At 35.0% G+C, this 24946-nt stretch overlaps 1 pseudogene across 1 annotated transcript in view; it reads left to right on the forward strand.

Annotated features, from left to right (window-relative positions):
- Positions 1–24946, forward strand: part of LOC307057539 (coiled-coil domain-containing protein 150-like) — a 197461-nt pseudogene that overhangs the window by 138537 nt on the left and 33978 nt on the right. Inside the window, exons 16-19 of the transcript in view lie at positions 18110–18217; positions 19341–19484; positions 23163–23291; positions 24180–24349. The product of the transcript in view is annotated as a coiled-coil domain-containing protein 150-like (transcript). The remainder of the gene's footprint in view (positions 1–18109; positions 18218–19340; positions 19485–23162; positions 23292–24179; positions 24350–24946) is intronic.

Below are 24946 nucleotides of genomic sequence, written 5' to 3' on the forward strand. Positions count from 1 at the left end.
TAATTACAGGCGGACGCAGAACTCATTGCCAACAAGATATACTTGCAATAGCGCACTAGAAAGAGGTATTAGTAGTGAAGGTGCTTACTTGTTAGCATGGTGGCTATTGAGACTGAGACTATTGAGACTATTAACAATGATTTACAAATTTATCACATTATTTATTTTTAATTTTTAACAGTGTAAGCATGTGTAACTTCTTTAACTATAACGTTTGTGTATGTATACCCTTGGTAACCAAGCAACTAGAATGTGTCTTCAAATGGGTTCTAACAATCTGACTATACTGGCAAAGGGGACCTCATTAGATATGCTTTGTTTCTTCATGAGGACATACTTTACACTAGTATTTCTTCATTCTGAAAGCAAAGGAACACATTTTAAAGTATATTTTCCATCCCAGCTTCATTTAGAACGTTGTGCTGTTTCTCATAGTAAAGGGGGCACTCACTGAAAAATAATTCTAGGTTTAGTTGATTTTGTCTTTTTAAATTGCTGATGCTTCCAAGAAGGAGGAAGTCTCCAGAGAGGCCTGCATCTTCAAAATTACTTTAAAGCCATAGGCCCCGTGTCAACAATGTAAAGGAACGAAGTTCATCAGTTGTTTTGCCCAGTGTTAGGCCAAACCCTACACACCATGTGACCTTTGCACCTACCGTGACTTCTGTGAGGTCTTCTCAGGAGATTGGAGACTCTGGGATCTCTCTAAAGACTCTTTTGAATGCCATTAAAACCATGGAGGGAAGACTGGAAGGTAAAATAGACATTCTTGCCTCAAGACCATTAAAAAATGATGAGTCACCAAATTTTCTTCACCGGGATTCGGTAAGTGAAGGCCACAAATTAAATCATAAGGAAATTTCAGATTTATACAACAATGAAGAAAAGTAGTAACATCTAGAAAGATAACGTTTGGAGGTGTGAGTAACAACAAGGAAAGAACTTCTTCACAAACAGCAAAAACTGATGATGTAGATCAAAACCATCATTCTGACTATTGCATACTTAGTTTTTGATTTGGACACAGAAATGTCATATTTGGCTTAAGAGTAACCATTGAGATTTTTAATCTAATTTTCACTTTAAAAATTAATGCTAATAGTCTTAACATTTACAGTAAAATGGGTAAAGCCTGATTTTCAAGTAGAAATACATAAATAGAAGCCCTGAGAACTTGAACACTGGAAAATACTTCCCAAAGAAAACTTACTAGAGCATCCATCTTTGTTTGGTATTTAAAAATAGAAAGTACTGTAGCTTGTCTTCTAGAGTTAACTACAATTTAGACCCTTTCTGTAAGCACTTTTGCTAGTGGCCTTTTCATTTTTATAAATAATTTATAAGCACTGGTAAAATTATAAAAACTATATTCTTCCTAATGTGCTTTTCTAGAACAAAATCCAATAGGTTTTCAAAACCTTATAAGTTAGCATCTTTTGTAGTATTCTTGAACCCTTACAGAAGACGTTAAAGTATTTTTATCGTTACAGGTTAAAAGTTATAAGGAAGTATAATTTGAGGAAGATGTGGGGAAAAGGCATTCTTCTTTGCTGCTGTTTGGAGTGCCCTTTTCCTGTGGAGGACAATTTGGCTTTGTTTATCACCTTACACCCACAGTTGTACTTTTTCCTACAGATACACTAGCTTGTACATAAGACATGTTTACAAGGTTACTTTCTGAAGTATTGTTTGTTATTAGCAAAAGACTAGAAACAACCAAAATTCCATCAGTAAGAGGCTGGCTAAATAAATCATGGTATATCCATAGTTTGGAATACTGTTTGAAGATATATTTATCTTAATCATAACATATCTATTATTAGGTTAAAACAGTCAAGGTTCAGAAGAGTATACAGAGTATTTTACTATTTGTGTGCAAAAGGGTTAGGGCGATGAAGTATACATATGTATTCACTTTTGAATAGAGTCTCTCTAAAATGAATCGTAATAAATTGGCAACATTATTTTCGAGGAAGGAAACTGGGTGGCTGGGAGATTTTTCACTTTATCCTTTTGTACCTTAAGAGTAATGTGAATGTGCTACCCATCCAGAAAAAATTTATGAACATTTTATTTTCAACAGAAGTAAAAGTAGAGAAAGGATGGTCTTTCCAACAAATGTGCTAAAGCAATTGGGTATCATATGCAGAAACAAAAAAACAAAATACCTTTGATCCACACCTCTTACCATATATAAAAATTAACTCAAAATGGATGAAAGCCCTAAAGGTAAAACTTAAGACTGTAAAACTTCTGAAACATAGGATGAAACCATTGTGATCTTGGATTACACTAAGATTTCTTAGATTTGACATCAAAAGCATGATCCATAAAGGAAAAAATGTAACATTGACAACGTATGCTCTTCAAAGACATTGTTAAGAAAATGACAAGCTACAGGCTGGGGGAAGAAAACATTTGCAAATCACATATCTGATAAAGGTCTTGTCTCCACAGTTTATTAAAAACTCTCAAAACTCACTAAGAAGGAAAAACAATCTGAAAAAAAAAAGGCGCAAAGTATTTTATTTATTTGGTGAACACACGTTTCACCAAAAAAGATATACGGATGATAAATAAGCACCTGAAAAGATGTTAAACATCAGTCATTAGGGAAATGCAAATTAAAACTGCAGTGAGGTACTACCACACACTATTAGAATGTCTAAGATTGAAAAACTGATTACCCCAAGTGTTAGTGAGGATGTGGAGGAACTCTCATACATTGCTGAAGGGAATGTAAAATCACTCAGCCACTCTGGAAAATAGTTTGGTAGTTTCTTTAAAAGTGAGACATACTACGACCATACAACCCAGGCATTCCACTCCTATGCATTCACCAAAGATAAATGAAAGCATATATCTACACGAAGATCTGTATACAACTGCCCAGAGCAACTCTACTTGTAACAGCTTAAAACTGGAACAACTCCAGTGTTCAGCAGAACACTCTTCAGCAACAGAAAGGAAGAAGTATTGATATATAAAGAAGAGTGAGTGAATCTCACAATAATTGTGCTGAGTGGAAAATCATTCAAAAATGAGTACATCAAATATGATTTCATTTATATAAAATTCTAGGAAATAAAAGTGAATTGATTGTGACAGAAAAGAGGTCAGTGGTAGCCTTGGGTGGATGTGTAGGAACAGGGAGAGATAGAAGTGGGGGAAATTACAAAAAGGCATAAGGGAACTTTTGGGATAATGGAAGTGTTCATTATCATGATTATGGTTTATACATATATCAAAATTGTACACTTTAAATATACATAGCTTATTGTATTTCAACTATATCTCAGTAAGGCTGTTTTAAAAAATGTGAATGTATTATACTAAAATTAATTATTTTTAAATGTTTAAAATAACATTCTTGAAATGACAAAAGCAGTAGCGATAGAGAACAAATTACTGGTTGCCAGGGGACCTGGGATGAGTTTGGGGGAGGGTGTGAACACAGAGAAGTAGCACAAGTGAGTTCTTTGCGGCAGTGGAGCAGTTCTGTATCTTGATTGTCGTGATCACAGGAATATGTGCATGGGGTCAAATTACATAGAGCTACGTGCATGTGTGCATACACAGATGAATGCAGGTTAAAAAAATGGTGAAGGGCTTCCCTGGCGTCACAGTGGTTGAGAGTCCGCCTGCCGATGCAGGGGACGCGGGTTCGTGCCCCGGTCCGGGAAGATCCCACATGCCGCGGAGCGGCTGGGCCCGTGAGCCATGGCCGCTGAGCTTGCGTGTCCGGAGCCTGTGCTCCGCAACGGGAGAGGCCACAACAGTGAGAGGCCCACGTACCACACACACACACACAAAAAGTTCCTTTTCATCCATTTCTTAGGTGTCTCACAGTTTCTATAGTGTTATGTTTTTATAGTTTTATATTAGAAAATATATGTAAGGGGCAATATTAGGGTAGGAGATTAAGAAGTACAGACTACTGTGTATAAAATAAGCTACAAGGATATATTGTACATTACATGGAATATAGCCGATATTTTATAATAACTATAAATGGAGTATAATCTTTAAAAATTGTGAATCCCTATGTTGTATAGTTGAAACTTACATAATATTATAAATCAACTCTACCTCAATTTTTAAAAATATGTATCTATATATATTTAGATCATTTGAAACAGTAGGAGGATATGACCTTGACCTAAATACTGGTATTTCCGAGACTGCCTGGTAAGCTAGCTGTGGAAGCTACTTGGATTTTAATGACACAGAAACATCAGATCTCTGAGGGCAGCAGGATTTATTTGCTTCTGTGTTCTTCCCCATTTCAGTGTCCTGAATTAGAAATTCTTCCAGAAAAGAAACCCAGTATAAAATGTAAAGTGCTTTATAGATGAGAACATGCCTTCTGACAAGTTTCAGGGCATTTTATTGAGTACTCTGAGGCTGGGGGTAGCGTCAGTTACCTGAGAAATATTGTGGAATAAGGATATTCTGTGTTTTGTTTGAAGGGAGGCAAATCGAAAATTCTTGAGTGTTCATCAGTATTTTCCACTGAGTTCTAAGGTTAACAGCAGTTTGCTTACGTTTAAAATGAGAATAAGTGTTGCATCAATACCTCTCTTTAGAGGCAGCCATTCTAATTCTGAACCTTAAGTGAATACACTTAAGGGGGAGCCATGGAACATGTTTTATACTGTACACTGTGGAAAAGAGCACCAGAAACAGGCAAAGATGAGAAAAAGGATTCTGCTGATGGAACAAGAGAGATTTCCTAAGACAAAATGTGTTTTCATGTAGCCTTTCTAAAAAAAACGAAGTATTAGCACTCAAATTTTAACAGTGCTTGAAAACAATCAGTGGCTACAACCAAGAGGCGTTTGCCCTTCAGAGGTGGGAAACAAGAAAAGATACTGAGAGAGGAAAAAGTTGATTTAAATTAAAAATTTTGGATGAATTTTTTTCTGATTCAGAGATAAGCTCAGTAATGTTAATTGTCGATTTGTATTGAGAGGGTTGGGAATAAGAGGAAAAAAATGTAGAAAAACACACAATTTGGAGATTTGTGAGTAAATATTAATGATTTTATTCCCCCAAATCATCTTTTCTTTAAAGTGAAAGATGTGAGTAGTCAGCTTTATGAGTTAGTTTTCAAATATAATTCAGCCTATAAGAATTCTGTTAATTCAACTTTCGTAATTCTCTGTGGGTAAACACAAGACTCTTGTCTCCTTACATATTGACAATTCTAATTATCCGTACTCAGAAAGGGTTTTGAATACTAGATACCACAATTTCTTTAAAATTGAAATATTTTACCCACAAAGTCTCACTGTTATATTCATGAGTCATGTTAATTTGCACTTTCCATAAACGCTATAAACCAAATGAATTATCTCAGTACATGTATAAGGCTATAGCCTATTTTATTTGTTGAAATAGCTATTTTAGTAGAAGTAGCGTCATTAGAAAAACAGGATCGCTTTTTACAAGGTTTAAGGATTTTCTGTGATTTTTTTCTGCAAAACTTGTGACATCTTTTTTTTTCTGTTTTGGAGTCTGTGCGTGTGTATATATATATTTATGTGTGTATATATATATATATATATATATACACACATATATATATATGTATATATACGTATATTTATATATATATATATATATTTCGTTAATGAGACTTGTTTTTTTATTCTTCTGTTTTTCCTCTAGATAAAAGTTAAGCAGCTAGAAGAACAACTACATTCTTTTTCTGAAACCAGTTCACAGAACGACCATCTACGCAAGTTGAATAAGGCACTAGAGGGCAAATATGCTCAGGTGTGATTAATAGCTATAAAACAGATTGCTTCTATGTTGTTTTAATTAGCTTTTAAGAAATTGGTGACTTTCTCCCCACCTCACCGTATGATCCCAGAAAGATGAATATTCTCTCACTTGACTCAATTTATCAAAAATATTTTAAACACCCTCGATGTACAAGGTTCCACTCAACCACAGAAGAGTTCATAAAGATGCCTGAAGCAGTATTGGGACATTGAACTTGCATGCTCTAATTGCAGGATTAGGAATGTACTCGGCAGACTTTATTATAGAATAGAAGGTTATGCCTTTCAGAAACAAAATAGATTGTATTGTGAGCATGCATAGGGAACATCATCATGATGAAAGCCTCGAGAATCTCTATCATAGAGGAAGTGTTTTTTTAATTTGAACCTTAAAACTTTTGGCAGAGGTGAGGAACAAGTATCTTTGGGTTTTTAATTACAGGCGGACGCAGAACTCATTGCCAACAAGATATACTTGCAATAGCGCACTAGAAAGAGGTATTAGTAGTGAAGGTGCTTACTTGTTAGCATGGTGGCTATTGAGACTGAGACTATTGAGACTATTAACAATGATTTACAAATTTATCACATTATTTATTTTTAATTTTTAACAGTGTAAGCATGTGTAACTTCTTTAACTATAACGTTTGTGTATGTATACCCTTGGTAACCAAGCAACTAGAATGTGTCTTCAAATGGGTTCTAACAATCTGACTATACTGGCAAAGGGGACCTCATTAGATATGCTTTGTTTCTTCATGAGGACATACTTTACACTAGTATTTCTTCATTCTGAAAGCAAAGGAACACATTTTAAAGTATATTTTCCATCCCAGCTTCATTTAGAACGTTGTGCTGTTTCTCATAGTAAAGGGGGCACTCACTGAAAAATAATTCTAGGTTTAGTTGATTTTGTCTTTTTAAATTGCTGATGCTTCCAAGAAGGAGGAAGTCTCCAGAGAGGCCTGCATCTTCAAAATTACTTTAAAGCCATAGGCCCCGTGTCAACAATGTAAAGGAACGAAGTTCATCAGTTGTTTTGCCCAGTGTTAGGCCAAACCCTACACACCATGTGACCTTTGCACCTACCGTGACTTCTGTGAGGTCTTCTCAGGAGATTGGAGACTCTGGGATCTCTCTAAAGACTCTTTTGAATGCCATTAAAACCATGGAGGGAAGACTGGAAGGTAAAATAGACATTCTTGCCTCAAGACCATTAAAAAATGATGAGTCACCAAATTTTCTTCACCGGGATTCGGTAAGTGAAGGCCACAAATTAAATCATAAGGAAATTTCAGATTTATACAACAATGAAGAAAAGTAGTAACATCTAGAAAGATAACGTTTGGAGGTGTGAGTAACAACAAGGAAAGAACTTCTTCACAAACAGCAAAAACTGATGATGTAGATCAAAACCATCATTCTGGCTATTGCATACTTAGTTTTTGATTTGGACACAGAAATGTCATATTTGGCTTAAGAGTAACCATTGAGATTTTTAATCTAATTTTCACTTTAAAAATTAATGCTAATAGTCTTAACATTTACAGTAAAATGGGTAAAGCCTGATTTTCAAGTAGAAATACATAAATAGAAGCCCTGAGAACTTGAACACTGGAAAATACTTCCCAAAGAAAACTTACTAGAGTATCCATCTTTGTTTGGTATTTAAAAATAGAAAGTACTGTAGCTTGTCTTCTAGAGTTAACTACAATTTAGACCCTTTCTGTAAGCACTTTTGCTAGTGGCCTTTTCATTTTTATAAATAATTTATAAGCACTGGTAAAATTATAAAAACTATATTCTTCCTAATGTGCTTTTCTAGAACAAAATCCAATAGGTTTTCAAAACCTTATAAGTTAGCATCTTTTGTAGTATTCTTGAACCCTTACAGAAGACGTTAAAGTATTTTTAACGTTACAGGTTAAAAGTTATAAGGAAGTATAATTTGAGGAAGATGTGGGGAAAAGGCATTCTTCTTTGCTGCTGTTTGGAGTGCCCTTTTCCTGTGGAGGACAATTTGGCTTTGTTTATCACCTTACACCCACAGTTGTACTTTTTCCTACAGATACACTAGCTTGTACATAAGACATGTTTACAAGGTTACTTTCTGAAGTATTGTTTGTTATTAGCAAAAGACTAGAAACAACCAAAATTCCATCAGTAAGAGGCTGGCTAAATAAATCATGGTATATCCATAGTTTGGAATACTGTTTGAAGATATATTTATCTTAATCATAACATATCTATTATTAGGTTAAAACAGTCAAGGTTCAGAAAAGTATACAGAGTATTTTACTATTTGTGTGCAAAAGGGTTGGGGCGATGAAGTATACATATGTATTCACTTTTGAATAGAGTCTCTCTAAAATGAATCGTAATAAATTGGCAACATTATTTTCGAGGAAGGAAACTGGGTGGCTGGGAGATTTTTCACTTTATCCTTTTGTACCTTAAGAGTAATGTGAATGTGCTACCCATCCAGAAAAAATTTATGAACATTTTACTTTCAACAGAAGTAAAAGTAGAGAAAGGATGGTCTTTTCAACAAATGTGCTAAAGCAATTGGGTATCATATGCAGAAACAAAAAAACAAAATACCTTTGATCCACACCTCTTACCATATATAAAAATTAACTCAAAATGGATGAAAGCCCTAAAGGTAAAACTTAAGACTGTAAAACTTCTGAAACATAGGATGAAACCATTGTGATCTTGGATTACACTAAGATTTCTTAGATTTGACATCAAAAGCATGATCCATAAAGGAAAAAATGTAACATTGACAACGTATGCTCTTCAAAGACATTGTTAAGAAAATGACAAGCTACAGGCTGGGGGAAGAAAACATTTGCAAATCACATATCTGATAAAGGTCTTGTCTCCACAGTTTATTAAAAACTCTCAAAACTCACTAAGAAGGAAAAACAATCTGAAAAAAAAAAAGGCGCAAAGTATTTTATTTATTTGGTGAACACACGTTTCACCAAAAAAGATATACGGATGATAAATAAGCACCTGAAAAGATGTTAAACATCAGTCATTAGGGAAATGCAAATTAAAACTGCAGTGAGGTACTACCACACACTATTAGAATGTCTAAGATTGAAAAACTGATTACCCCAAGTGTTAGTGAGGATGTGGAGGAACTCTCATACATTGCTGAAGGGAATGTAAAATCACTCAGCCACTCTGGAAAATAGTTTGGTAGTTTCTTTAAAAGTGAGACATACTACGACCATACAACCCAGGCATTCCACTCCTATGCATTCACCAAAGATAAATGAAAGCGTATATCTACACGAAGATCTGTATACAACTGCCCAGAGCAACTCTACTTGTAACAGCTTAAAACTGGAACAACTCCAGTGTTCAGCAGAACACTCTTCAGCAACAGAAAGGAAGAAGTATTGATATATAAAGAAGAGTGAGTGAATCTCACAATAATTGTGCTGAGTGGAAAATCATTCAAAAATGAGTACATCAAATATGATTTCATTTATATAAAATTCTAGGAAATAAAAGTGAATTGATTGTGACAGAAAAGAGGTCAGTGGTAGCCTTGGGTGGATGTGTAGGAACAGGGAGAGATAGAAGTGCGGGAAATTACAAAAAGGCATAAGGGAACTTTTGGGATAATGGAAGTGTTCATTATCATGATTATGGTTTATACATATATCAAAATTGTACACTTTAAATATACATAGCTTATTGTATTTCAACTATATCTCAGTAAGGCTGTTTTAAAAAATGTGAATGTATTATACTAAAATTAATTATTTTTAAATGTTTAAAATAACATTCTTGAAATGACAAAAGCAGTAGCGATAGAGAACAAATTACTGGTTGCCAGGGGACCTGGGATGAGTTTGGGGGAGGGTGTGAACACAGAGAAGTAGCACAAGTGAGTTCTTTGCGGCAGTGGAGCAGTTCTGTATCTTGATTGTCGTGATCACAGGAATATGTGCATGGGGTCAAATTACATAGAGCTACGTGCATGTGTGCATACACAGATGAATGCAGGTTAAAAAAATGGTGAAGGGCTTCCCTGGTGGCACAGTGGTTGAGAGTCCGCCTGCCGATTCAGGGGACGCGGGTTCGTGCCCCGGTCCGGGAAGATCCCACATGCCGCGGAGCGGCTGGGCCCGTGAGCCATGGCCGCTGAGCTTGCGTGTCCGGAGCCTGTGCTCCGCAACGGGAGAGGCCACAACAGTGAGAGGCCCACGTACCACACACACACACACAAAAAGTTCCTTTTCATCCATTTCTTAGGTGTCTCACAGTTTCTATAGTGTTATGTTTTTATAGTTTTATATTAGAAAATATATGTAAGGGGCAATATTAGGGTAGGAGATTAAGAAGTACAGACTACTGTGTATAAAATAAGCTACAAGGATATATTGTACATTACATGGAATATAGCCGATATTTTTTAATAACTATAAATGGAGTATAATCTTTAAACATTGTGAATCTCTATGTTGTATACTTGAAACTTACATAATATTATAAATCAACTCTACCTCAATTTTTAAAAATATGTATCTATATATATTTAGATCATTTGAAACAGTAGGAGGATATGACCTTGACCTAAATACTGGTATTTCCGAGACTGCCTGGTAAGCTAGCTGTGGAAGCTACTTGGATTTTAATGACACAGAAACATCAGGTCTCTGAGGGCAGCAGGATTTATTTGCTTCTGTGTTCTTCCCCATTTCAGTGTCCTGAATTAGAAATTCTTCCAGAAAAGAAACCCAGTATAAAAAGTAAAGTGCTTTATAGATGAGAACATGCCATCTGACAAGTTTCAGGGCATTTTATTGAGTACTCTGAGGCTGGGGGTAACGTCAGTTACCTGAGAAATATTGTGGAATAAGGATATTCTGTGTTTTGTTTGAAGAGAGGCAAATCGAAAATTCTTGAGTGTTCATCAGTATTTTCCACTGAGTTCTAAGGTTAACAGCAGTTTGCTTACGTTTAAAATGAGAATAAGTGTTGCATCAATACCTCTCTTTAGAGGCAGCCATTCTAATTCTGAACCTTAAGTGAATACACTTAAGGGGGAGCCATGGAACATGTTTTATACTGTACACTGTGGAAAAGAGCACCAGAAACAGGCAAAGATGAGAAAAAGGATTCTGCTGATGGAACAAGAGAGATTTCCTAAGACAAAATGTGTTTTCATGTAGCCTTTCTAAAAAAAACGAAGTATTAGCACTCAAATTTTAACAGTTCTTGAAAACAATCAGTGGCTACAACCAAGAGGAGTTTGCCCTTCAGAGGTGGGAAACAAGAAAAGATACTGAGAGAGGAAAAAGTTGATTTAAATTAAAAATTTTGGATGAATTTTTTTCTGATTCAGAGATAAGCTCAGTAATGTTAATTGTCGATTTGTATTGAGAGGGTTGGGAATAAGAGGAAGAAAATGTAGAAAAACACACAATTTGGAGATTTGTGAGTAAATATTAATGATTTTATTCCCCCAAATCATCTTTTCTTTAAAGTGAAAGATGTGAGTAGTCAGCTTTATGAGTTAGTTTTCAAATATAATTCAGCCTATAAGAATTCTGTTAATTCAACTTTCGTAATTCTCTGTGGGTAAACACAAGACTCTTGTCTGCTTACATATTGACAATTCTAATTATCCGTACTCAGAAAGGGTTTTGAATACTAGATACCACAATTTCTTTAAAATTGAAATATTTTACCCACAAAGTCTCACTGTTATATTCATGAGTCATGTTAATTTGCACTTTCCATAAACGCTATAAACCAAATGAATTATCTCAGTACATGTATAAGGCTATAGCCTATTTTATTTGTTGAAATAGCTATTTTAGTAGAAGTAGCGTCATTAGAAAAACAGGATCGCTTTTTACAAGGTTTAAGGATTTTCTGTGATTTTTTTCTGCAAAACTTGTGACACCTTTTTTTTTCTGTTTTGGAGTGTGTGTGTGTGTATATATATATATATATATATATATATATATATATATATACACACATATATATATGTATATATACGTATATTTATATATATATATATATTTCGTTAATGAGACTTGTTTTTTTATTCTTCTGTTTTTCCTCTAGATAAAAGTTAAGCAGCTAGAAGAACAACTACATTCTTTTTCTGAAACCAGTTCACAGAACGACCATCTACGCAAGTTGAATAAGGCACTAGAGGGCAAATATGCTCAGGTGTGATTAATAGCTATAAAACAGATTGCTTCTATGTTGTTTTAATTAGCTTTTAAGAAATTGGTGACTTTCTCCCCACCTCACCGTATGATCCCAGAAAGATGAATATTCTCTCACTTGACTCAATTTATCAAAAATATTTTAAACACCCTCGATGTACAAGGTTCCACTCAACCACAGAAGAGTTCATAAAGATGCCTGAAGCAGTATTGGGACATTGAACTTGCATGCTCTAATTGCAGGATTAGGAATGTACTCGGCAGACTTTATTATAGAATAGAAGGTTATGCCTTTCAGAAACAAAATAGATTGTATTGTGAGCATGCATAGGGAACATCATCATGATGAAAGCCTCGAGAATCTCTATCATAGAGGAAGTGTTTTTTTAATTTGAACCTTAAAACTTTTGGCAGAGGTGAGGAACAAGTATCTTTGGGTTTTTAATTACAGGCGAACGCAGAACTCATTGCCAACAAGATATACTTGCAATAGCGCACTTGAAAGAGGTATTAGTAGTGAAGGTGCTTACTGGTTAGCATGGTGGCAATTGAGACTGAGACTATTGAGACTATTAACAATGATTTACAAATTTATCACATTATTTATTTTTAATTTTTAACAGTGTAAGCATGTGTAACTTCTTTAACTATAACGTTTGTGTATGTATACCCTTGGTAACCAAGCAACTAGAATGTGTCTTCAAATGGGTTCTAACAATCTGACTATACTGGCAAAGGGGACCTCATTAGATATGCTTTGTTTCTTCATGAGGACATACTTTACACTAGTATTTTCTTCATTCTGAAAGCAAAGGAACACATTTTAAAGTATATTTTCCATCCCAGCTTCATTTAGAACGTTGTGCTGTTTCTCATAGTAAAGGGGGCACTCACTGAAAAATAATTCTAGGTTTAGTTGATTTTGTCTTTTTAAATTGCTGATGCTTCCAAGAAGGAGGAAGTCTCCAGAGAGGCCTGCATCTTCAAAATTACTTTAAAGCCATAGGCCCCGTGTCAACAATGTAAAGGAACGAAGTTCATCAGTTGTTTTGCCCAGTGTTAGGCCAAACCCTACACACCATGTGACCTTTGCACCTACCGTGACTTCTGTGAGGTCTTCTCAGGAGATTGGAGACTCTGGGATCTCTCTAAAGACTCTTTTGAATGCCATTAAAACCATGGAGGGAAGACTGGAAGGTAAAATAGACATTCTTGCCTCAAGACCATTAAAAAATGATGAGTCACCAAATTTTCTTCACCGGGATTCGGTAAGTGAAGGCCACAAATTAAATCATAAGGAAATTTCAGATTTATACAACAATGAAGAAAAGTAGTAACATCTAGAAAGATAACGTTTGGAGGTGTGAGTAACAACAAGGAAAGAACTTCTTCACAAACAGCAAAAACTGATGATGTAGATCAAAACCATCATTCTGGCTATTGCATACTTAGTTTTTGATTTGGACACAGAAATGTCATATTTGGCTTAAGAGTAACCATTGAGATTTTTAATCTAATTTTCACTTTAAAAATTAATGCTAATAGTCTTAACATTTACAGTAAAATGGGTAAAGCCTGATTTTCAAGTAGAAATACATAAATAGAAGCCCTGAGAACTTGAACACTGGAAAATACTTCCCAAAGAAAACTTACTAGAGCATCCATCTTTGTTTGGTATTTAAAAATAGAAAGTACTGTAGCTTGTCTTCTAGAGTTAACTACAATTTAGACCCTTTCTGTAAGCACTTTTGCTAGTGGCCTTTTCATTTTTATAAATAATTTATAAGCACTGGTAAAATTATAAAAACTATATTCTTCCTAATGTGCTTTTCTAGAACAAAATCCAATAGGTTTTCAAAACCTTATAAGTTAGCATCTTTTGTAGTATTCTTGAACCCTTACAGAAGACGTTAAAGTATTTTTAACGTTACAGGTTAAAAGTTATAAGGAAGTATAATTTGAGGAAGGTGTGGGGAAAAGGCAATCTTCTTTGCTGCTGTTTGGAGTGCCCTTTTCCTGTGGAGGACAATTTGGCTTTGTTTATCACCTTACACCCACAGTTGTACTTTTTCCTACAGATACACTAGCTTGTACATAAGACATGTTTACAAGGTTACTTTCTGAAGTATTGTTTGTTATTAGCAAAAGACTAGAAACAACCAAAATTCCATCAGTAAGAGGCTGGCTAAATAAATCATGGTATATCCATAGTTTGGAATACTGTTTGAAGATATATTTATCTTAATCATAACATATCTATTATTAGGTTAAAACAGTCAAGGTTCAGAAGAGTATACAGAGTATTTTACTATTTGTGTGCAAAAGGGTTAGGGCGATGAAGTATACATATGTATTCACTTTTGAATAGAGTCTCTCTAAAATGAATCGTAATAAATTGGCAACATTATTTTCGAGGAAGGAAACTGGGTGGCTGGGAGATTTTTCACTTTATCCTTTTGTACCTTAAGAGTAATGTGAATGTGCTACCCATCCAGAAAAAATTTATGAACATTTTATTTTCAACAGAAGTAAAAGTAGAGAAAGGATGGTCTTTTCAACAAATGTGCTAAAGCAATTGGGTATCATATGCAGAAACAAAAAAACAAAATACCTTTGATCCATACCTCTTACCATACATAAAAATTAACTCAAAATGGATGAAAGCCCTAAAGGTAAAACTTAAAACTGTAAAACTTCTGAAACATAGGATGAAACCATTGTGATCTTGGATTACACTAAGATTTCTTAGATTTGACATCAAAAGCATGATCCATAAAGGAAAAAATGTAACATTGACAACGTATGCTCTTCAAAGACATTGTTAAGAAAATGACAAACTACAGGCTGGGGGAAGAAAACATTTGCAAATCACATATCTGATAAAGGTCTTGTCTCCACAGTTTATTAAAAACTCTCAAAACTCACTAAGAAGGAAAAACAATCTGAAAAAAAAAAAGGCTCAAAGTATTTTATTTATTTGGTGAACACACGTTTCACCAAAAAAGATATACGGATGATAAATAAGCACCTGAAAAGATGTTAAACATCAGTCATTAGGGAAATGCAAATTAAAACTGCAGTGAGGTACTACCACACACTATTAGAATGTCTAAGATTGAAAAACTGATTACCCCAAGTGTTAGTGAGGATGTGGAGGAACTCTCATACATTGCTGAAGGGAATGTAAAATCACTCAGCCACTCTGGAAAATAGTTTGGTAGTTTCTTTAAAAGTGAGACATACTACGACCATACAACCCAGGCATTCCACTCCTATGCATTCACCAAAGATAAATGAAAGCATATATCTACACGAAGATCTGTATACAACTGCCCAGAGCAACTCTACTTGTAACAGCTTAAAACTGGAACAACTCCAGTGTTCAGCAGAACACTCTTCAGCAACAGAAAGGAAGAAGTATTGATATATAAAGAAGAGTGAGTGAATCTCACAATAATTGTGCTGAGTGGAAAATCATTCAAAAATGAGTACATCAAATATGATTTCATTTATATAAGATTCTAGGAAATAAAAGTGAATTGATTGTGACAGAAAAGAGGTCAGTGGTAGCCTTGGGTGGATGTGTAGGAACAGGGAGAGATAGAAGTGGGGGAAATTACAAAAAGGCATAAGGGAACTTTTGGGATAATGGAAGTGTTCATTATCATGATTATGGTTTATACATAAATCAAAATTGTACACTTTAAATATACATAGCTTATTGTATTTCAACTATATCTCAGTAAGGCTGTTTTAGAAAATGTGAATGTATTATACTAAAATTAATTATTTTTAAATGTTTAAAATAACATTCTTGAAATGACAAAAGCAGTAGCGATAGAGAACAAATTACTGGTTGCCAGGGGACCTGGGATGAGTTTGGGGGAGGGTGTGAACACAGAGAAGTAGCACAAGTGAGTTCTTTGCGGCAGTGGAGCAGTTCTGTATCTTGATTGTCGTGATCACAGGAATATGTGCATGGGGTCAAATTACATAGAGCTACGTGCATGTGTGCATACACAGATGAATGCAGGTTAAAAAAATGGTGAAGGGCTTCCCTGGTGGTGCAGTGGTTGAGAGTCCGCCTGCCGATGCAGGGGACGCGGGTTCGTGCCCCGGTCCGGGAAGATCCCACATGCCGCGGAGCGGCTGTGCCCGTGAGACATGGCCGCTGAGCCTGCGTGTCCGGAGCCTGTGCTCCGCAACGGGAGAGGCCACAACAGTGAGAGGCCCACGTACCACACACACACACACACACACACACACACAAAAAGTTCCTTTTCATCCATTTCTTAGGTGTCTCACAGTTTCTATAGTGTTATGTTTTTATAGTTTTATATTAGAAAATATATGTAAGGGGCAATATTAGGGTAGGAGATTAAGAAGTACAGACTACTGTGTATAAAATAAGCTACAAGGATATATTGTACATTACATGGAATATAGCCGATATTTTATAATAACTATAAATGGAGTATAATCTTTAAAAATTGTGAATCCCTAGGTTGTATAGTTGAAACTTACATAATATTATAAATCAACTCTACCTCAATTTTTAAAAATATGTATCTATATATATTTAGATCATTTGAAACAGTAGGAGGATATGACCTTGACCTAAATACTGGTATTTCCGAGACTGCCTGGTAAGCTAGCTGTGGAAGCTACTTGGATTTTAATGACACAGAAACATCAGGTCTCTGAGGGCAGCAGGATTTATTTGCTTCTGTGTTCTTCCCCATTTCAGTGTCCTGAATTAGAAATTCTTCCAGAAAAGAAACCCAGTATAAAAAGTAAAGTGCTTTATAGATGAGAACATGCCATCTGACAAGTTTCAGGGCATTTTATTGAGTACTCTGAGGCTGGGGGTAACGTCAGTTACCTGAGAAATATTGTGGAATAAGGATATTCTGTGTTTTGTTTGAAGAGAGGCAAATCGAAAATTCTTGAGTGTTCATCAGTATTTTCCACTGAGTTCTAAGGTTAACAGCAGTTTGCTTACGTTTAAAATGAGAATAAGTGTTGCATCAATACCTCTCTTTAGAGGCAGCCATTCTAATTCTGAACCTTAAGTGAATACACTTAAGGGGGAGCCATGGAACATGTTTTATACTGTACACTGTGGAAAAGAGCACCAGAAACAGGCAAAGATGAGAAAAAGGATTCTGCTGATGGAACAAGAGAGATTTCCTAAGACAAAATGTGTTTTCATGTAGCCTTTCTAAAAAAAACGAAGTATTAGCACTCAAATTTTAACAGTTCTTGAAAACAATCAGTGGCTACAACCAAGAGGAGTTTGCCCTTCAGAGGTGGGAAACAAGAAAAGATACTGAGAGAGGAAAAAGTTGATTTAAATTAAAAATTTTGGATGAATTTTTTTCTGATTCAGAGATAAGCTCAGTAATGTTAATTGTCGATTTGTATTGAGAGGGTTGGGAATAAGAGGAAGAAAATGTAGAAAAACACACAATTTGGAGATTTGTGAGTAAATATTAATGATTTTATTCCCCCAAATCATCTTTTCTTTAAAGTGAAAGATGTGAGTAGTCAGCTTTATGAGTTAGTTTTCAAATATAATTCAGCCTATAAGAATTCTGTTAATTCAACTGTCGTAATTCTCTGTGGGTAAACACAAGACTCTTGTCTGCTTACATATTGACAATTCTAATTATCCGTACTCAGAAAGGGTTTTGAATACTAGATACCACAATTTCTTTAAAATTGAAATATTTTACCCACAAAGTCTCACTGTTATATTCATGAGTCATGTTAATTTGCACTTTCCATAAACGCTATAAACCAAATGAATTATCTCAGTACATGTATAAGGCTATAGCCTATTTTATTTGTTGAAATAGCTATTTTAGTAGAAGTAGCGTCATTAGAAAAACAGGATCGCTTTTTACAAGGTTTAAGGATTTTCTGTGATTTTTTTCTGCAAAACTTGTGACACCTTTTTTTTTCTGTTTTGGAGTGTGTGTGTGTGTATATATATATATATATATATATATATATATATATATATACACACATATATATATGTATATATACGTATATTTATATATATATATATATTTCGTTAATGAGACTTGTTTTTTTATTCTTCTGTTTTTCCTCTAGATAAAAGTTAAGCAGCTAGAAGAACAACTACATTCTTTTTCTGAAACCAGTTCACAGAACGACCATCTACGCAAGTTGAATAAGGCACTAGAGGGCAAATATGCTCAGGTGTGATTAATAGCTATAAAACAGATTGCTTCTATGTTGTTTTAATTAGCTTTTAAGAAATTGGTGACTTTCTCCCCACCTCACCGTATGATCCCAGAAAGATGAATATTCTCTCACTTGACTCAATTTATCAAAAATATTTTAAACACCCTCGATGTACAAGGTTCCACTCAACCACAGAAGAGTTCATAAAGATGCCTGAAGCAGTATTGGGACATTGAACTTGCATGCTCTAATTGCAGGATTAGGAATGTACTCGGCAGACTTTATTATAGAATAGAAGGTTATGCCTTTCAGAAACAAAATAGATTGTATTGTGAGCATGCATAGGGAACATCATCATGATGAAAGCCTCGAGAATCTCTATCATAGAGGAAGTGTTTTTTTAATTTGAACCTTAAAACTTTTGGCAGAGGTGAGGAACAAGTATCTTTGGGTTTTTAATTACAGGCGAACGCAGAACTCATTGCCAACAAGATATACTTGCAATAGCGCACTTGAAAGAGGTATTAGTAGTGAAGGTGCTTACTGGTTAGCATGGTGGCAATTGAGACTGAGACTATTGAGACTATTAACAATGATTTACAAATTTATCACATTATTTATTTTTAATTTTTAACAGTGTAAGCATGTGTAACTTCTTTAACTATAACGTTTGTGTATGTATACCCTTGGTAACCAAGCAACTAGAATGTGTCTTCAAATGGGTTCTAACAATCTGACTATACTGGCAAAGGGGACCTCATTAGATATGCTTTGTTTCTTCATGAGGACATACTTTACACTAGTATTTTCTTCATTCTGAAAGCAAAGGAACACATTTTAAAGTATATTTTCCATCCCAGCTTCATTTAGAACGTTGTGCTGTTTCTCATAGTAAAGGGGGCACTCACTGAAAAATAATTCTAGGTTTAGTTGATTTTGTCTTTTTAAATTGCTGATGCTTCCAAGAAGGAGGAAGTCTCCAGAGAGGCCTGCATCTTCAAAATTACTTTAAAGCCATAGGCCCCGTGTCAACAATGTAAAGGAACGAAGTTCATCAGTTGTTTTGCCCAGTGTTAGGCCAAACCCTACACACCATGTGACCTTTGCACCTACCGTGACTTCTGTGAGGTCTTCTCAGGAGATTGGAGACTCTGGGATCTCTCTAAAGACTCTTTTGAATGCCATTAAAACCATGGAGGGAAGACTGGAAGGTAAAATAGACATTCTTGCCTCAAGACCATTAAAAAATGATGAGTCACCAAATTTTCTTCACCGGGATTCGGTAAGTGAAGGCCACAAATTAAATCATAAGGAAATTTCAGATTTATACAACAATGAAGAAAAGTAGTAACATCTAGAAAGATAACGTTTGGAGGTGTGAGTAACAACAAGGAAAGAACTTCTTCACAAACAGCAAAAACTGATGATGTAGATCAAAACCATCATTCTGGCTATTGCATACTTAGTTTTTGATTTGGACACAGAAATGTCATATTTGGCTTAAGAGTAACCATTGAGATTTTTAATCTAATTTTCACTTTAAAAATTAATGCTAATAGTCTTAACATTTACAGTAAAATGGGTAAAGCCTGATTTTCAAGTAGAAATACATAAATAGAAGCCCTGAGAACTTGAACACTGGAAAATACTTCCCAAAGAAAACTTACTAGAGCATCCATCTTTGTTTGGTATTTAAAAATAGAAAGTACTGTAGCTTGTCTTCTAGAGTTAACTACAATTTAGACCCTTTCTGTAAGCACTTTTGCTAGTGGCCTTTTCATTTTTATAAATAATTTATAAGCACTGGTAAAATTATAAAAACTATATTCTTCCTAATGTGCTTTTCTAGAACAAAATCCAATAGGTTTTCAAAACCTTATAAGTTAGCATCTTTTGTAGTATTCTTGAACCCTTACAGAAGACGTTAAAGTATTTTTAACGTTACAGGTTAAAAGTTATAAGGAAGTATAATTTGAGGAAGATGTGGGGAAAAGGCATTCTTCTTTGCTGCTGTTTGGAGTGCCCTTTTCCTGTGGAGGACAATTTGGCTTTGTTTATCACCTTACACCCACAGTTGTACTTTTTCCTACAGATACACTAGCTTGTACATAAGACATGTTTACAAGGTTACTTTCTGAAGTATTGTTTGTTATTAGCAAAAGACTAGAAACAACCAAAATTCCATCAGTAAGAGGCTGGCTAAATAAATCATGGTATATCCATAGTTTGGAATACTGTTTGAAGATATATTTATCTTAATCATAACATATCTATTATTAGGTTAAAACAGTCAAGGTTCAGAAGAGTATACAGAGTATTTTACTATTTGTGTGCAAAAGGGTTGGGACGATGAAGTATACATATGTATTCACTTTTGAATAGAGTCTCTCTAAAATGAATCGTAATAAATTGGCAACATTATTTTCGAGGAAGGAAACTGGGTGGCTGGGAGATTTTTCACTTTATCCTTTTGTACCTTAAGAGTAATGTGAATGTGCTACCCATCCAGAAAAAATTTATGAACATTTTATTTTCAACAGAAGTAAAAGTAGAGAAAGGATGGTCTTTTCAACAAATGTGCTAAAGCAATTGGGTATCATATGCAGAAACAAAAAAACAAAATACCTTTGATCCATACCTCTTACCATACATAAAAATTAACTCAAAATGGATGAAAGCCCTAAAGGTAAAACTTCAAACTGTAAAACTTCTGAAACATAGGATGAAACCATTGTGATCTTGGATTACACTAAGATTTCTTAGATTTGACATCAAAAGCATGATCCATAAAGGAAAAAATGTAACATTGACAACGTATGCTCTTCAAAGACATTGTTAAGAAAATGACAAGCTACAGGCTGGGGGAAGAAAACATTTGCAAATCACATATCTGATAAAGGTCTTGTCTCCACAGTTTATTAAAAACTCTCAAAACTCACTAAGAAGGAAAAACAATCTGGAAAAAAAAAGGCGCAAAGTATTTTATTTATTTGGTGAACACACGTTTCACCAAAAAAGATATACGGACGATAAATAAGCACCTGAAAAGATGTTAAACATCAGTCATTAGGGAAATGCAAATTAAAACTGCAGTGAGGTACTACCACACACTATTAGAATGTCTAAGATTGAAAAACTGATTACCCCAAGTGTTAGTGAGGATGTGGAGGAACTCTCATACATTGCTGAAGGGAATGTAAAATCACTCAGCCACTCTGGAAAATAGTTTGGTAGTTTCTTTAAAAGTGAGACATACTACGACCATACAACCCAGGCATTCCACTCCTATGCATTCACCAAAGATGAATGAAAGCGTATATCTACACGAAGATCTGTATACAACTGCCCAGAGCAGCTCTACTTGTAACAGCTTAAAACTGGAACAACTCCAGTGTTCAGCAGAACACTATTCAGCAACAGAAAGGAAGAAGTATTGATATATAAAGAAGAGTGAGTGAATCTCACAATAATTGTGCTGAGTGGAAAATCGTTCAAAAATGAGTACATCAAATATGATTTCATTTATATAAAATTCTAGGAAATAAAAGTGAATTGATTGTGACAGAAAACAGGTCAGTGGTAGCCTTGGGTGGATGTGTAGGAACAGGGAGAGATAGAAGTGGGGGAAATTACAAAAAGGCATAAGGGAACTTTTGGGATAATGGAAGTGTTCATTATCATGATTATGGTTTATACATATATCAAAATTGTACACTTTAAATATACATAGCTTATTGTATTTCAACTATATCTCAGTAAGGCTGTTTTAGAAAATGTGAATGTATTATACTAAAATTAATTATTTTTAAATGTTTAAAATAACATTCTTGAAATGACAAAAGCAGTAGCGATAGAGAACAAATTACTGGTTGCCAGGGGACCTGGGATGAGTTTGGGGGAGGGTGTGAACACAGAGAAGTAGCACAAGTGAGTTCTTTGCGGCAGTGGAGCAGTTCTGTATCTTGATTGTCGTGATCACAGGAATATGTGCATGGTGTCAAATTACATAGAGCTACGTGCATGTGTGCATACACAGATGAATGCAGGTTAAAAAAATGGTGAAGGGCTTCCCTGGTGGCGCAGTGGTTGAGAGTCCGCCTGCCGATGCAGGGGACGCGGGTTCGTGCCCCGGTCCGGGAAGATCCCACATGCCGCGGAGCGGCTGAGCCCGTGAGCCATGGCCGCTGAGCCTGCGTGTCCGGAGCCTGTGCTCCGCAACGGGAGAGGACACAACAGTGAGAGGCCCGTGTACTGCAAAAAAATAAAAAATAAAAAATGAAAATTGTAAATTTTGTAGTGTAGTTATTCTCATTAAAGTCAATTTCCTGGTTTTAATGTTGAACTACAATATAAGATGTCATCATTAGAAGCAGGGAAAAGAGTGCATGGGGACTCTGCACTAATTTTGTAAACTCCTGTGACTCTGTATTTCAAGATAAAGTATTTTTTAAAAGAGTAGTATTTAGAATAGTATGATGAATCTGAAACAACTGTGTAGATATACTAAAAGTATTTCAGATATGTAAAAGTCGAATACTTCTAATTAGGATTAGGACACTATTTAGAAGACTTCTGTAACACTATTTTCTTGACACTATTTAGTTCTTATTCACCTTTGCTTTTATGATATTAATTTATGTTGTATTTTCAAATTCTGTGATAATCAATTTCTCCCCCATTTTTCATCTTAGCATCATTGTCTCATCTACCTTACCTTCATTCTGCGCTGTCATAGAGATTGACATATATTACAGATTTGCCCATGTTTATTAACAGATTTTTTTTGCTTTGTAGTTTTAAGGGGGAAAACAGCTACTAAAGCTAGTTTTTATTTACAATAATATATAAGCATATTTAATTAAACATTTTAAATTTGGTTTCTAAATTGCTGTGTCTTATTCTAATTGCTGATTGACTGTGCTTTGGGAGAATCATTTATCATTTCTTTTTTTCTACTAAGGTGAAATCCATTCTTGAAAAGAAAGAACGTGAGCTCTCACGAGTTGTGAAGGGTCGTGCTGCAGCCCTGAAAGAGAGTCAGAAGTTGAAACATGACCTCAAAGCTTTGGAGGACTGGGAGAACAAGAAGGCAAGACATCAATCCTTTCTGAAGTCTGTTACTGAAATGAAGCACTTCTGAAATCTTTCATGAGCCATATTCTTTCTTTTCTTGTGACCTTTAGTAAAACAGAATGAGGATTGATCAGAAGAGGATTTTTTTTTCCTAAAGAAAGGATAACTTTAGAAGAGCTCTAAAATATTTCCTTTAAAAATACATGATTTAACTCCCAATGTTTTTTTTTCTTCCTGTCTTAAAATAATCAAAAGTCCTATTTTTTTCTGTTGAAACACATCTGACCTTGTTAATAATAACCACATACTTATGTATTATTAATGTGATATAACACTGTTAAGAGTTTATGTTAAGTCAAATTACCAAATGCTTTCTGCTTAACAGTGTGTGTACTTAGTGGGAAGAGAGGTAACATCCCAAAATTCTTGACAGCAGGGGCTAGATTTTGCCCCTCTGAAGAGGGCTGTGAGTCACATCATTCTTCAGCAGCTTCCACTTATGGTCCTCTTTCCTCAGATAATTCTGATGGGCTTCAAAGGTGTTATCTTCTTCTGACCCCATGGTAAGATAGCTGAGGAGGGCTAGCACAGGCCAGTCTGGGACCACCTCTAGACCCAAGAAGCTGTTGGTCCTTATGTCTCTAGTTAATATATGTGCTGTGACACGACAATAGTTAGGATGCACTGCAGAGCTCTTCATAGGATCCATATGATCTAGGGTTTAGTTTTCTTTTTCTCAGAGTCAAAATAACTTAAGAAACAAAATAAATATAAAATATACTTTAATTATTCCTCTTAGCATTCTACCAGACCTGGTTTCCATACTCTTCTAGAAGTCATGGGACTCAGCAGAAGAATAACCAGAAAGGATCAAATATCTTTGTCTTATTTCATTTTCTATTAGGTGGGAAACTTTCAGCAACAACTGGCAGAAGCTAAAGAAGACAACTGCAAAGTTACAATCATGTTGGAGAATGTGTTGGCTTCTCACAGTAAGATGCAAGGCTCTCTGGAAAAAGTGCAAATAGAGCTTGGGCGGAGGGATGCAGAGATTGCAGGCCTCAAGAAAGAAAGGTACCAGAGATTATTTTTCTGTCTTTGTACTTGTATTTTTCTGCTGCGTTGTAGTAAAGAACAGAGTGCAGTCAACAAACAGTCATTTTCTATTGATCCCCTTGTGAAAATAAAGTAGTAAAATGGTATTTAAAGAACTAGCAAATTCAGAAAAATCTGGAATTATAAATAAAAATGATATCCAAAAATTCTCATATTTTGTAGCGATGTAAATAAGTATGTATTCTAGAAATTCATGTGATATATGCTGTTTTATCCTTGCTGTTTTCTACACCATTTATACCTGCCCTTGGGTCTACAGAATGGTAATTGTCAAGATTAAAGCCAAGTGTCTACTTCTGTTTGAATTAATTATCCATTAATTAGTATCCTATTTATTTTAGATGAATCATTCTGAGAACTACTTTTAGCCATGTTTTGTAAGTGAACTCCTTTAAATGTTTCAAAAATTACATAAAAGTTTCCCTTTTAGGTTAATGAACAAATGGTTTGAGTTTAATCAGACCTCTAAGACATATTGTAATACATTAGTGGTGAATATTGCCTCTGTGTTATGGGAGAACAAGTGAGTTTTATATTCTTCATTGTGCTTCTTTT

This window comes from Hyperoodon ampullatus, assembly GCF_949752795.1.
Source record: "Hyperoodon ampullatus genome assembly, chromosome: 8".
Lineage (NCBI taxonomy): Eukaryota > Metazoa > Chordata > Mammalia > Artiodactyla > Ziphiidae > Hyperoodon > Hyperoodon ampullatus.